The sequence below is a fragment of the Enhydra lutris genome, unplaced genomic scaffold (genome assembly GCF_002288905.1).
Source record: "Enhydra lutris kenyoni isolate GAN:26980312 unplaced genomic scaffold, ASM228890v2 scaffoldscaffold15, whole genome shotgun sequence".
Classification (NCBI taxonomy): domain Eukaryota; kingdom Metazoa; phylum Chordata; class Mammalia; order Carnivora; family Mustelidae; genus Enhydra; species Enhydra lutris.
Genome location: NW_019154099.1, coordinates 51946377 through 51960850, shown reverse-complemented (window position 1 = coordinate 51960850; position 14474 = coordinate 51946377).

Sequence of the window (14474 nt, the reverse complement as noted above, 5' to 3'; positions counted from 1 at the left end):
CTAGATCAACAGATGTAGATACACACACTCATATATATATATATATATATATATATATATATATATATATATTATGTATGTGTATATATATTGTTTTGAAACTTGCTCTTTTCCTCTCCATAAATCGCTGAAGCATATATTTTAGGTAATATTATGAAACTTCAACTCATTTAGCATTGTTCAGACTTTGGTGGAAAAGAAAAGAAAAACAAAACACATATGTAAAGGTACGAAAGACAAATCCAGGGAAAATCCCTATGTAAGCTGTGAAAATGAGTCAGACTATTAGGAAATTAGTTTCTTCTAGTTCAAATTTTTTTACACTGGTAAGCTTTGAAAAACATTTTTCACACCATTATTCTTTTATGAGAACACGGCTGGGAAATTCTCCCATTGTCATGCAGTCCTAAACTTAAAGTTTGCCAGATCTGGGTTTTTTCTTCTTCTTTTCCTTCTTCTTCTTCTTTTTTTATTTTTTTATTTTTTTATTGTAAGCCTTTTAATTTAACTTATTGACCCCAGTATTTTTGCTATATCCATTGCTAGGATCAAATCATTATACTTTTCAAAAGCATTCCTTTCACCTGAGGTCAAACTAATGCGAAATATGAGGAAGTTATAAATAGATTGAAATCTAGAACAACCATAACCCTGATGTACTTTATCTAAATTTTTATAACTTTGAAGTGCACTGAATACAGAAAGAATGAAGAGCTTTTATTTTCCAGCCAGAGAAACCACATACAAAAAAAGAATAAAAAACTATCTCTCTCATTTCTGCAGTCAACCTCTTAATCCAAAAAAAGAAAATGGGGGAGGATTCAAGTCAATCCCACAGAAATAAACTGTTGCAATTGTTTATTGAGAAAATAATTCCTGGAGATTTTTTTTCCCCCAAAGAACTAAAATAAAAGATCATAAAGAAGATCTCTGGCTTGGTTTATTTCCTAGAGGGAAAATTGTTTAACATTTGTTTGTTTTATAAACACTACCGATAACGGGCAGACCCATAAAACTGCCCCCTCTTTTTTTTGTGGTGGGAAAGCAGCAGCAAGCTAAATTTGGCCTGCGGTTGGAATAGGGTTTGCTCTCTGGGATTGCCCAATCTTGTCCGGCTTCTAGAAGATTCCCAAGGTCCATGAACTGTGTCCTAGGTGAATAGCCCAAAGTGGGGGGTTAGGTTGGAGATTGGATGAATAGAGTGAGACCAGACAAGGGGAGACTTTGAACTCTAGGGAATGGAGTATAGATTTCACCTCTTATTGGTAGATGGAGTTGATGACTCCAAATCTTCCACCCCCTTTGCTTCAACACCATCGACTTGGTGTGCATGATGGGTCCCCTGTACCCCTTGACTTTGAGCTTGGCTATTGACCCATTGAAGCCCTAGGCCTTGAGAGGCCTCACCTCTTTCTTACTGCCCTTTGCACTGTTGCCGTCGCTGTCAGAAGAACAGGCCCCAGCAAAGCACACCGCAGTGTGGATAAGGAGAGACCCATGGAGCCAAGCTTCCACTTGCAGTGGGAAACAAAGTTGCCCCAGCCCAGATGGAACCTCAACAGACACTTGCCTACTTGCCAATGAGAAATACCTGTTGTTTTAAGCCCCTGAATTACCGAGTGCTCTGCTCTGCTGCATTATTGTGCTGATCCGAACTGAAACCCACTTAAACCACAAAGAATAATAAATTTTCTTTAAAACTACAATCTTTAAAAAAAACATACAAGCTTTATGAGGCACCTGGGTGGCTCATTGGTTAAGCGTCCAATTCATTTCGATGGCACAGACTTCTTCGTACTTTTCAGCTGTACACATTTCCAGACAAAATGCATATAGTTTCTAAATTAACGTTGTTTGAGTTGGATATTTGGCTCTTGAACCCAAGAGTCTTGAGACAGCAGGTGTTCAGGAAATAGCAGGTAATGAGGCTCAGTCGGAAGAGCATGGGACCCTTGATCCCAGGGTCATGAGTTTGAGCCCCACAGTGGGTGCAGAGATTACTTAAAAATAAAATCTTAAGAAGAAGAAACAGTGGCTAAACAATGTTCAGTAGAGAATTACCACTTAGAGCTTGGCTGATTTCATATTCTGTGCTTTGTCCTGTAATGGCTTGAAACCAAAGGGCAGCAGATCTGACCCTGACACCTTTTCGGGTAAGTTTTATTGGAACACAGCCCTGCTTGTTCATTTACAGATCGTCATAGCTCCTACATGCTTTAACAGCAGAGCTGAGCTGGTGCCGCAGAGGACACATGGTCTGCAAATCCAAAAATGCTTACTATCTGGGCCCTTTACAGTAAAGTTTATTGACATCTTATCTGGGACATACCAGGAAATTAACAAAGTAAGTCAGGAAACCAATAGAAGAATGGGCCAAGGATATAAAAGGGCAACTTGAAGAAAGGCTCAACTTCATGATTAGTCAAAGAGATGCAAATTATTTGAGATTCCACTTTACAACCATAATGTAAGAAGAATTAGAAAGTCAGATGATAGGGGCGCCTGGGTGGCTCAGTCAGTTGAGTGTCTGCCTTCCGCTCAGGTCATGATCCTAGAGGCGTGGGATGGAGCCCCGCATCGGGCTCCCTGCACAGCGGGGAGTCTGCTTCTCCCTCTCATGCCCCTCACCCTGCTCACGTTCACTCTCTCTAGCTCTCTCTCTCTCAATAAATAAATAAAACCTTTAAAAAAGGAAAAAAGAAAGTCAGATGATAGCAATTGTTGACAAGGACGTAGGGAAATGGAAATTCTCGTGCAGTACAGATTGGACTGTAGAATGTGCGGTGTTCTGGGAGATGCTGAGCAGGACTTAGTAAAATCCCCGCGTGGTACGCCTGGCGATCGCACTTCTGGGCGCAGCTCTGAGAATCTTTGCTCTGGTGTGTAAGAGAACGTGCACAGGGGTGTTCCTGCTGGCCATTTGCGGGAGTGGGCTGTCAGAGTCCGCCTGGTAATATTCAAAGGAAGGGGCAATCAGGTGTCCTAAGTGCGGCCTGCAGAGGGCTTTGCATCAGCTCGTGCTGAACAAGAGGTCTGTAGCGCTGCATGGGTAGATCAGCCTGTAAAGGAGAGAAAAACAGAACAGAATGAGACCCGTGACTCAATACTCTATGTCGGTACATATGTGTATACATATTTATGCATATGTACATATAATACATATGCAAGACAATCCTATGTGTTTTTAAAAATCATGTGCATATGTACATATTCAAGGACACACACCAAACAGATGACACTGGGTGGGGTGGAGTGGGCATGGGGGCAAGGTTTGGAAACTGAGCGAAAAATAAGAGAAGGGCCTTACATATACAGATGACAATAATGGAATTAGCTAAATTCTGTGTATCTGAATTCCAAGTGTGTGGATGTGCATTCTGAGTCCGTCAGAGAGAGAGTGGGAGCTACCAGACTAGAGTCGAAATGGGTGTGCTGATAGGATGAGAGATGGCTTGAGAATTCTCTGGGGAGTGCTGTCACTGGAGTTCGAACATAGTGAACCTTCACAGGGAAAATAGGGACCTCTATTGGCTCTTCCATTGCAGTATTATCCCATTTGTGCGAGTCATCAATGTACTGTTTCCTTGGAGCTCCAAATCCATCCTTCTTTGTCCTGCTATGTGATGCTGGGGCGGGGCCCTGTAAACATTTCTCCTGACATCTGTTACAAATGGGAAGTTTTACCTAGAGCAGACATGGAGGGGCGGGAGGTGGTGGTGGAGGGAGCAGGGGAAGACACTGCAGGTGGAAAGGGCTTTTTGCCCTTGTTCTAGTGTCTTCTGTCTTGTTCCTGCAACACAGAATGCAAGCTGGGGCAGCCACTTTGGAAAACAGCATGGAGGTTCCTCAAAAAGTTGAAAATAGAGCTACCCTATGACCCAGCAATCGCACTACTGGATATTTAGTCCAAAGGCGCAAATGTGGTGATCCGAAGGGGCACGCGCACCCGAATGTTTATAGCAGCGATGTCCACAATAGCCAAACTATGGAAAGAGCCCAGATGTCCATCAACAGACGCATGGATAAAGAATATGTGGTATATATACGCAATGGAATATTACTTAGCCATCAAAAAATGAAATCTTGGGGCACCTGGGTGGCTCAGTGGGTTAAAGCCTCTGCCTTCAGCTCAGGTCATGATCCCAGGGTCCTGGGATCGAGCCCCACATCGGGCTCTCTGCTCGGCAGGGAGCCTGCTTCCTCCTCTGTCTCTCTCTCTCTCTGCCTGCCTCTCTGTCTACTTGTGATCTCTGTCAAATAAATAAATAAAATCTTTAAAAAAAAATGAAATCTTGCCATTTGCAACGATGTGGTTAGAACTAGAGGGTATTACGCTAAGTGAAATAAGTCAATCAGAGAAAGACAATTATCATATGATATCACTTACATGGAATTTAAGAAACAAGACAAGGTCATAGGGGAAGAGAGGAAAAAATAAAACAAGATGAAACCAGAGAGGGAGATAAACCATAAGAGACTCTTTTTTTTTTTAAGATTTTATTTATTTATTTGACAGAGAGAGATCACAAGTAGGCAGAGAGGCAGGCAGAGAGAGAGGGGGAAGCAGGCTCCCTATGAGCAGAGAGCCCGATGCGGGACTCGATCCCAGAACCCTGAGATCATGACCTGAGCTGAAGGCAGAGGCTTAACCCACTGAGCCACCCAGGCACCCCCCATAAGAGACTCTTAATCATAGGAAACAAACTGAGGGCTGCTGGAGGGGAGGGGGCTGGGGTGAGGGGGTAACTGGGTGACGGGCTTTAAGGAGGGCAAGTGATGTAATGAGCATGGGGTATTATATAAGACTGATGAACGCTGAACTCTACCTCTGAAATCAATAACATATTATACGTTAATTAATTGAATTTAAATTTTAAAAAGTATAAAAAATAAAATTTTAAAAATAAATAAATAAACCTTCTCTGTTCAAATTAGCAGCATGGATTCTATCTCCTGACTGGACCATCCTCGCAGTAAAACAACAAACAACAACACAACATGAGGCTTTGCCGCCCCCCGCCCCAACCCCGGCTTCTTACCCTTCACAGCTGACCCTCCTTGTCTTTTTTGCCAGGCTTCCTAATTCATCACAATCAGACCCTCCCAAATGAAAGAAATTTCACTGATAAATTTCTAATTGCCCAAAGAGGCACCTTCCAGAGGCTTTCTCTCTTAATCCCTTCCTCCAGAAATTCTTCTTCTCCCCGGTATCACCACTATGTTTCACACCATATCGTTGAGGCCAACATAGTTCACATACCATAGTAAGAGTAACGATCTTGGAATTGGACAAAACTGAACCAATATCTCCCTACTGTCATTTATAAGTTGCTTGATCTTGGTCTTTGTGAGCCTCGGTCAGTCTTCTCATTTGTAAATTGGGGACAATAATGATAATACCTAGTTTGCAAGAGTTTTAAAGAATAAATAAGGTAATTTATGTAAAGCATCAAAACACAGAGCCCGGTAAACAGGAGGTGCTCAACAAATGCTAGTTCCTATGTCCTAGCAGTCCTCTGTCTACCCCTTAGTAGCTGTGCGTGACCTTGGGCTTCCATTTCTCTTTCTTTCTCCATCGTTCTTGGACAATGTTACTACCATCGACTTCCACAGTCATCACTTTAAAATCTGTATTTTCTTCCTAGACCTCTCTTCTAACCCAGAGAGGGCTCTGATGTCACCTGAGCGCCTATCACCCCCAGAAGGCTCCTGTGTACCCTGCCACATTGAGCAGGTTCTCACCTGTACTTACTTGTGTCCTGGCCACCAGTGACTGGCCAGGGACGGGTGCCCACGAGAGAGCTGCGGATGGGAAAGCTCTCTGCTGACACGGTGACCCCGGAGACCCAAGCGGATGTCTCTGGGGGCCCTTCGAATGGAAGACAGAGAAACCCCACGCTGGCAGCCGGACAGAAAGAAAGCAATACACAGTCTTGTCTCGGCAAACAAGCCTCACGACAATCACAGGGAAGGGTAGTCGGTGGCATTGAGAAGCAGAAATAGTCGCAGAAGAGGCAGAGATGTAGGAGGCCCTGTCATATGCAAATGGAGTTCCTAGAGCCAGTGGCAAAGGACACCAGACACTGGACTGCCGGAGAGACTGGTCTCACTGCCTGTCCTGAAGAACATTCCAAGATTCCATGGAGCCTAGACATCGAGATGATTTCCAGTCTTCTTTTCGTTTCTCTCCCCTGTCTCTCTTGGAGACACCCTGATATGTTTTTTCCCGGATTTTCATAGCAAGAGATGCTCCTTCTCTTTGTTTCTTTACAATCAGTGCTGCCACCTGGGAAGATCTGAAAAGGATCTTTGGTCCCTACCACCTGAAGGAGCTTAACTAACGTCCCATCAGAGCCTCGTACTCATGGGGACCCACCTACCAAATGGACCACAGCATATGTTTTCCTGGGTGTCTGCTGACGGCTGTACGAATGCAGGGGTGCATGCGTGCACACGTAGTCACCCACAGGCAGGGGAAGGAAGGAGGAATGAGCTATGACAGGACATGGTGAAGCAGCCACCGGGAAGGCTAGCCAGTGCCTTAAGACAATGCATCCCTGCTGATGGCAATAGATTCTAGTTTGGGTGACCCGCAGAGGGAGAAGCAGACTCCCTGCTGAGCACAGAGTCCAATGTGGGGCTCGATCCTGGGACTCCAGGATGATGATCTGAGCCAAAGACAGACGCCTAACAGACTGAGTCACCCAGGCGCCCCAAGAATCTGCATTTCTAACAGGTTCTCAGGCGATGCTGATGTTGCTGGTCTGGAACCGCATTGAGAGGCTAGAGTTTTAAGGTGTGGCTAAGACAATTCAGACCTCAGAGGTCTGGCATAAAGTAATGGACAGATTGAAAATATTTCTATGTTGTCAGTCCTGATAGCAATTTCCAAAGAGAGCGGATTTTGCTGCTTCCTATCTTGTGAAAAACAAACAAACAAACAAAAACCCGAAAAAACAAAACAAAAAAAAAACCCGAAAAAAAACAACAAAAAAAAATCCCAAACCTATTCCTGTCCCCTGTAGTATCCCATTGTCAACAGCGGCGGGTGGCGTGGGTGAGTCTTCTGCCTTAAAGCTGTCATCTCAGCGCCCCAGCACCCCGCCCTGAGTGGGACGATTGGAGCGGTCGGAGCAGGTTAATGGGTGAGTCGGTGTCTATTTCCCTTGGAATCCCGTACTTTCAGCCAAAGCCCTCAGGTCAAAGGCATTCAGAGCGATCAAGGCATCTGTGGTCTGAATCCACATTTCAGTAGAACAGAAACTCAAAATAATCAGAATCCCTTTCAAGGGTGGTTAAGAGAGTCACCTCCCGAAAACCGCTCTTATGTATCCATCATCTAGGTTAAAGTCAAATTAGCCCTGAGGAAAGGATGGCTCCAGAGCTCCCTCAGATGGATATTTTAATTTCAATTCTGTCCCCACTTCAGAGCACATTTCCTTACTGAATATGGGTCATGACAGGTCGCCGACCGTACGACCATACGAACCAGGTGGCATAGAAAAGTAGAAATTTGTTCTCTTGAAGTTCTGGAGGCTAAAGTCTGGCCAGGGCCCTGCTGCAAGGTGTCAGGGGGCCGTCCGCCACCGCCCCCTGCCTCCCTGAGACCTGTAGGGGAGGACCCTTCCTTCCTCTCCCTGCTTCTAGAAGCCTGCTGGGCGTCCTTAGGGCTGCCTCTGCCCCTCATCACACAGCTTCCCCCGTGCGTCTCTCTCTTCTCTTTTTTCCTTTTTAAAGGTTTTATTTATTTCTTTGAGAGAGAGGGAGTAAGCCCAAGACGGGGGGCAGGGGCAGAGAGAGAGCGAAAGGGAGACATAGGCTCCCTGCTGAGCAGGAAGGCTGATGTGGGGCTCAGTCCCAGCATCCTGAGATCAGGACCTGAGCTGAAGGCAGGCTTAACCGCACTTCACCGACTGAGCCACCTGGGCGCCCCTCTCTCTCCTCTTCTGGTAAGAACGCTAGCTGTACTGGATCAGGGCCACCCTCCGCAGTATGACATCAGCCTCACTAATTATATCAGCAACAACCCTAGTTCCAAATAACTCACATTCTGAGGTTATTGGGGGCTTTGATTTATCTTTTTTTGGAAGACACCATTAAGCCATAACATCTTCCCAGTTCCCTCCTGCTCTTTTCTCCTTCCTAATCAAACCCGGATTTTCCCCAATGCATATTAACTGATATACGTAGGAGTAAAAATATCCGAGCCGAGACTGGGAAGACCTAGCTAGCCTGCATGGCCTGGCTCGCCCCAACAAGTCATTCCTTGTGCACGATAGGATACGCTTGGGGTAACTTACAAACAACGCCCTGATAGAGCCTCTAGCAACGGGGAATGGGGGCAAAACGACAAGCTTTTCGAAGATGGGGACATTAGAAGGCTATGCACAGTCATGGCTAATTATCTGCTTTTCTGGCTGTTATCCCCATCAGATCGGGAAGGCTGGCTATTTATTTATTTTTTTGAAGCTATCTTATCTCTTACTATAACGCCTAATATATAATAGGCACTCAATTTCATAAATATGTCTTAAATATTATAAGAATGTTAATTTTGCTCTTCCTTTTCCTCTCTATTGTGAGCTGCCGCCTGCCTGTACCATAGAATGAGTAAGGCAGGCTCACGGTACGGCAGTGGGTAACTCGTTTTCTCAGCATGGCACCAAGGAAGGGGACGCACAGTTTAAGAGGGCTCAAGCTGGAACCACGCTCAGGGTTTGGCCACGAGTAGATTGAATAAGAAAATGGCAAGTGCTGAGGCAGAAAATGCTGGCATTAGCAGAGTCTGTGATCCCCTTGGACACCAAATAGTAACGGGCCCCCAGGGATGTAAACATGGCTGAAGGGGGGCTTAAGCGGCCTTTGTGGGGTCAGCGAATGGGGTGATTTCAGCTCCACTCAGGAAAGACAAGGTGGAGGAGACCCACAGGGGGTTGAGTTCAGGTACAGTCAGGAATTCAGGGACAGTTTCCTTCCCGCCCCAGCCTGGCCCACGAAGTTGGATGAGAGCCCAGGAGTCCGGAGGACACGTTTATACACTGCACAACAGGCAGGCCAGAAAAACTGTCAAAGATTTAGAAATGGGCAAAAATTACAATTAGTATTTTTCCAGTGAAATGCTGGGGTGTTGTGCCCCAGGCTGGCCAGGAGTACCAGGTCCTATGAGGGTGTTTGCACCTTTGATAGTCTTCGACTGGATCGTTTTACAACTCTGTAGAGGCATTAGTAAGCTTGGAGAAACCCGACAGTCACGCAAATGTCTCCTGTCTCTGGTGATGCCGATTAAGTCTCATTCACAGTGATGCAAAATACATTTGTCCCGGAGAGGATGTAAATCTCTGAAAGTCTAAATCTTACTGGATCTGGTTTTAACATCTTAATGGGTCTGTCATTAATTAACGAGTTAAATCTTTCACAGGCAAGCATGTTCTAGTCTGTAGAAGAGTCACGATTCTGCCTTTCGAAAGATGATGCTTTAACAGGCGAAGAGGAGTGAAGTGAGGCGTGGACACCTGAGGGCTCAGACACAGGCGACTACGGGGCAGAGCCAGCCAGAGCTGGAGAGGGATGGGAAAGCAGCCTCTGGGTGTGTGAGTGCGGAGAATGCAAAAGAGGGGAACTCGGTCATTGGACCTTTCCCATTCTCTTCTCTAACCTCCTAACGCTCTTAACTCCCCCCCCTTTGCTGACTGGAGGCCATATAAATCTCTCCTGGAGAGAGCCCCAGGGCCTGATTTGGCCCCACCACTGCAAGGTCCAAAAATTCCTTCTTCCGTTCCCAGCAAGATCTTCTCCCCAGCTTAGAGGATGAGACTGAGCGAAACACCTTAAGGGCATTGTTTCTCTTCCTTTTGAAAAAATATTCTTTAAAAATATTAACTTTCAGATCTATGCTAAATTTATAAAATTGTGCTGGAATATGCCACATGATACTTGTCATCTTAATTTGCAGTTTGGCGGCATTAAATGCATTCCTACCATCGCATAACCGTCGCCGCTCTCTGTACCCGAAACTTCTCCATCATCCCAAACATGAACTCTGTGTCCATTGAACGGAATCTCCCACCTACTTTATTTTCTGTCTCTATGAATTTTTTTTAAATATTTTATTTATTTATTTGGCAGACAGAGATCACAAGTAGGCAGAGAGGCAGGCAGAGAGAGAGGGGGAAGCAGGCTCCCTGCCGAGCAGAGAGCCCGATGCGGGGCCCGATCCCAGAACCCTGGGACCACGACCTGAGCCGAAGGCAGAGGCTTTAACCCACTGAGCCACCCAGGCGCCCCTGTCTCTATGAATTTTTTTTTAAAAGATTGCATTTATTTATTTGAGAGAGAGGGAGCGAGAGTTGAGTACGAGAAGGGAAGAGTAGAGGGAGAAGGATAGAGAAGCAGACTTCGCACTGAGTAGGGAGCCTGATGTGGGGCTTAATCATGGCTGGGAGCATGAGCTGAGCCAAAGGCAGATACTCAATCGACTGAGGCACCCCAGTGCTCCCATCTCTGTGAAATATGAGGTCCTTTGGGTGCCTTGTATTAGTGGAATCGTAGAATATGCATACTTCTGTGCTGGGCTTATTTCGCTGAGCATGATGTTTTCAAGGTCCATCCGTGTTGTAGCACGTGTCAGAATTCCATTCCTTTTAAAGGCTGAATAGTCTCCCACTGTCTCTGCATTCACGCTGGTTCATCCTTTCATCTGTTGATGGACATTTGGATTGTTCTTGTCTTTTGACCACTGTGAATAATGCTGCTATGAATTTTTTTTCTCCTCTTTTTGACCGAGCCTGATTAGAATAAGCACAGGGAGATCTCTGGTTGAGGCAGGGTGTGCAGTTTGGAAAACGGACATTCTCTTTTGCTCTGCCTGCATCTTCCCAGAGGCGAGGATCAGCAACCTGGCCGTCGCTGCTGAAAGACCGCCACCCACTAGCATGCTTTTCTGCAGAATATGCCAAGGACCTTTTGTTACGTCCCGTCTGTCTCTATCCCAATAGCTGGCATCTGAGTTTGCTGCTGATGCTGCCACAACGAAGCTCCACAGGCTGGGCTTCAGCAAAATCAAGTTCTTTCTTGGTTCTGGAGGCTGGAAGTTCAAGATCAAAGTGTCAGCAGGTTTGGTTTCTCCCCACTCCTTTCTCTCCTTCCTGTGTGTTCACAACATCTTCCCCCATGTGTGTCTGTGTCCTAATCTCTTCCCATAAGGACACCAGTCATACTGGTGCACCCATATGACCTCATGGTAACTTAATTACTCCTATAAAAGCCCTATGTCCAATTATAGTCCCATTCTGAGGTACCGGGCATCAAGACTTTGACATAGAAATTTTAGGAAGACACAACTCAGCCCCTAAGAGCTGGTAACAAGATGGACAGCATATTACTCTCACAGACCCTGAAAGCTATTAGTCAGCTGGTTTGATGAAACTCAACTTATAAAACAGGTGCTCATTTATACGGAAAGAGCCTAGAATCTGTTTAGTGGACACAAACCGTTTAAGACAAGACTAAAACTGCAGAAATCCCTGGGAGGAAACTGCATGAGCTTATTAAATACACACTAGCAGGACCTTCTGGCTGTTTCCTGAGAAGAATGTCATTTTCCCAGTGGGTAGTGGGGTTCGTGGGGTGCTGTCAGTGATGGGGGCAGGGAGGGGTTGGTTGTGGGCACTGTGGGTGACTTTGGCTAAATTGCTTAACTGATCTGGGTCCCAACTTCCTTCTCTACGAGGGGGAGGGGGCTCAAAGATTCCAGTGGTCCTTAGATCCTGAGGCCAGGAACCAAGAACATCACATTACATGGAGCTGGTGAGACATGGAAGATTTCTGGACGCTTCCCAGGCCCAGTGAACCAGAATCTGCGTCTTAAGATCCTTACTTGGGGGCACCTGGGTGGCTCAGTGGGTTAAAGCCTCTGCCTTCAGCTCAGGTCATGATTCCAGGGTTCTGGGATCAAGCCCCACATCGGGTTCTCTGCTCAGCAGGGAGCCTACATCCCCCTTGTCTCTCTGCCCGCTTCTCTGCCTACTTGTGATCTGTCTGTCAAATAAAAATTAAGAAAAAAAAAAAATCCTTACTTGGTTCACATGCATGTGGGAGTCTGAGAAGCACTGATTTAAGTCTCATTGGGTCTCATGGTCACGGAGGCGACCAAGAGCCGTCAGGATGAAACTTAAAATTTCCTCCTTCTGGGCAGCTGGGTGGCTTAGTTGTTAAGTGTCTGCCTTCGGCTCAGGTCATGATCCCGGGGTCTTGGGATCAAGCCCCACATTGGGCTCCCTGCTCAGCAGGAGGCCTGCTTCTCCCTCTCCCACTCCCCCTGCTTGTGTTCCCTCCCTCGCTGTCTCTCTCCCTGTCAAATAAATTAAATTAAAAAAAAAAAAAAACTTCCTTCTCACGTTTCTCTCAAAAAGCAAGCTGGAAGGAAACAATGTTCGTCCCACTTCTTAGCCGCCATAAATACACGCAGGAAGGCCCCCTTCTTGCAGACAGTCCCACCCCATTCAAACAGAAAACAAGGATTCAGCAGCACGCGCCCCCTCTGCCCCTACTTGCTAATCCTTGGCTAAGAGATCTAGGGGATGAGCAAAGACCAATGGGATTAATGGATTAATTTCGGGAATTCCAAGCCTCCACACTGCAACCTGCCATACATTCATGATATAAAAATGAGGAGCTGAACTCAACAGTAAAAAAAAGTCCCCCAGACCAACCCCTGGCTGGTTCAGTTGGAAAAGCGCGTGACTCTTGATCTTGTGGTCCTGAGTTTAAGCCCTATGTTGAGTGTAGAGATTACTAAAGAAAATAAACTTTCTTTCTCTTTCTCTGTCTCTTTTTCTTTTTTAACTGGGTTTCACACCCAGTATGTGAGTATACCCCCCCAAAAAAATAAACTTTAAGACAAAAACAAGACACCCACCCCCACAATCCAGTTAGAAAACGGACAACAGACATTTTGCCAAAGAGGATATACAGACAGCAAACAGGCACATGAAAATATGTCCAATGTCCCATCATAAGGGAAATGCAACTGTGTAATTTCACTCCGGGGCATTTATCACAGAGAAATGAAAACTTACATTACACAAAAACCTGTATGAGAATGTTCATATTTTTTTCTTTATTCACAATAGCGCTAAACTGAAAACAACCCGGATGTGCTCCAGTGAAGGAAACAAAACCCAGGACAACCATACCATGGATATCACTTAGCAATAAAACCGACTGAACCAAGGACGCGCAGAACCAGGATGAATCTCCAGAGACTTATCCTGGGTGAAGAAAGTTGTCTCAAAGGTCACCTACTGCTTCAGTCCATTTATACAACATTCTTGAATGACAAAATTATAAAAATGGAGGCCAGATGGTGGAGGGGGAGTCACACTCACCAGGTGGCTTGGCCTGGCTCAGGCCGTCCTTGCACCCAGTCCCTGAGCAACTTCTAAAACCTCCCTTTGACTAAGGAACTCATCAAATTCAATTTGAAGACAGGAGAGAGTTCATGCAACAGTTCATTTTCCTAAGGACTCCTCTGTGCCTACAAACCGAGAGTTCTGGAATTTCCCTCTGTGACATCTCTTGGCATCCCACCCATTGGATCTTATTTCTTCAGTGCGTACGGGGTGTTCACGGGTTACTGCAGCTTTGTCTCCAGCCCTGCCCAGCACAGACATGGAAACAAAGAGCACAAACCAAGGCAACATCCTGAACTCCAATTCAGCCAAGAGGCTACTTGCCTTATTCAGAGAGTAACTGGCATGGTAGCGGGGACTCAGGCTCATTGTCCTCCCTTAACCTCCCCACATTCTAACTCAATGACAGTTATTATCCAATTGCTACATCCTCTCCTATATTTGATTCACATTTTTGTTCACTAGAAAGCCAGTAAATCTGGGCTCTTTAACCAGTCAATGAACATTGCTTGATCAACCTCCAACTCCAACTACTGTCCTTGCGTTGACTGGTGGGGACTCAGGCTTGCCTCCTACCACCCAAGCAATGACTACAACCCTCAAACTGAACCACACCAGTTCCTTCTTGCTATCCTCTAGCAATTCCTCTTCTTTCCATAGCGGTCATGTTATGATTTTATGAATATAAGGAGTAAACTAGAACAAATAATCCTAAAATTTGTATGGAACCACAAAAGACCCCAAATAACCAAAGCAATCTTGAAAAAGAAGAAAACTGGAGGTATCACAATCCCAGATTTCAAGATATACTACAAAGCTGTAGTAATCAAAATGGCATGGTGCTGGCACAAAAACAGACACATAGAACAATGGAACAGAAAAGAGAGCCCAGAAATAAAGTCATACCTACATGGTCAATAAATTTACAACAAAGGAAGCAAGAATATGCAGTGAGGTAGACAGTCTCTTTGAAAAATTGGTGCTGGGAGAACTGGATGGCTATCTGCAAAAGAATGAAACTGGACCACTTTCTTTTTTTTTTTTTTTTAATTTTTTTTTTGAGAT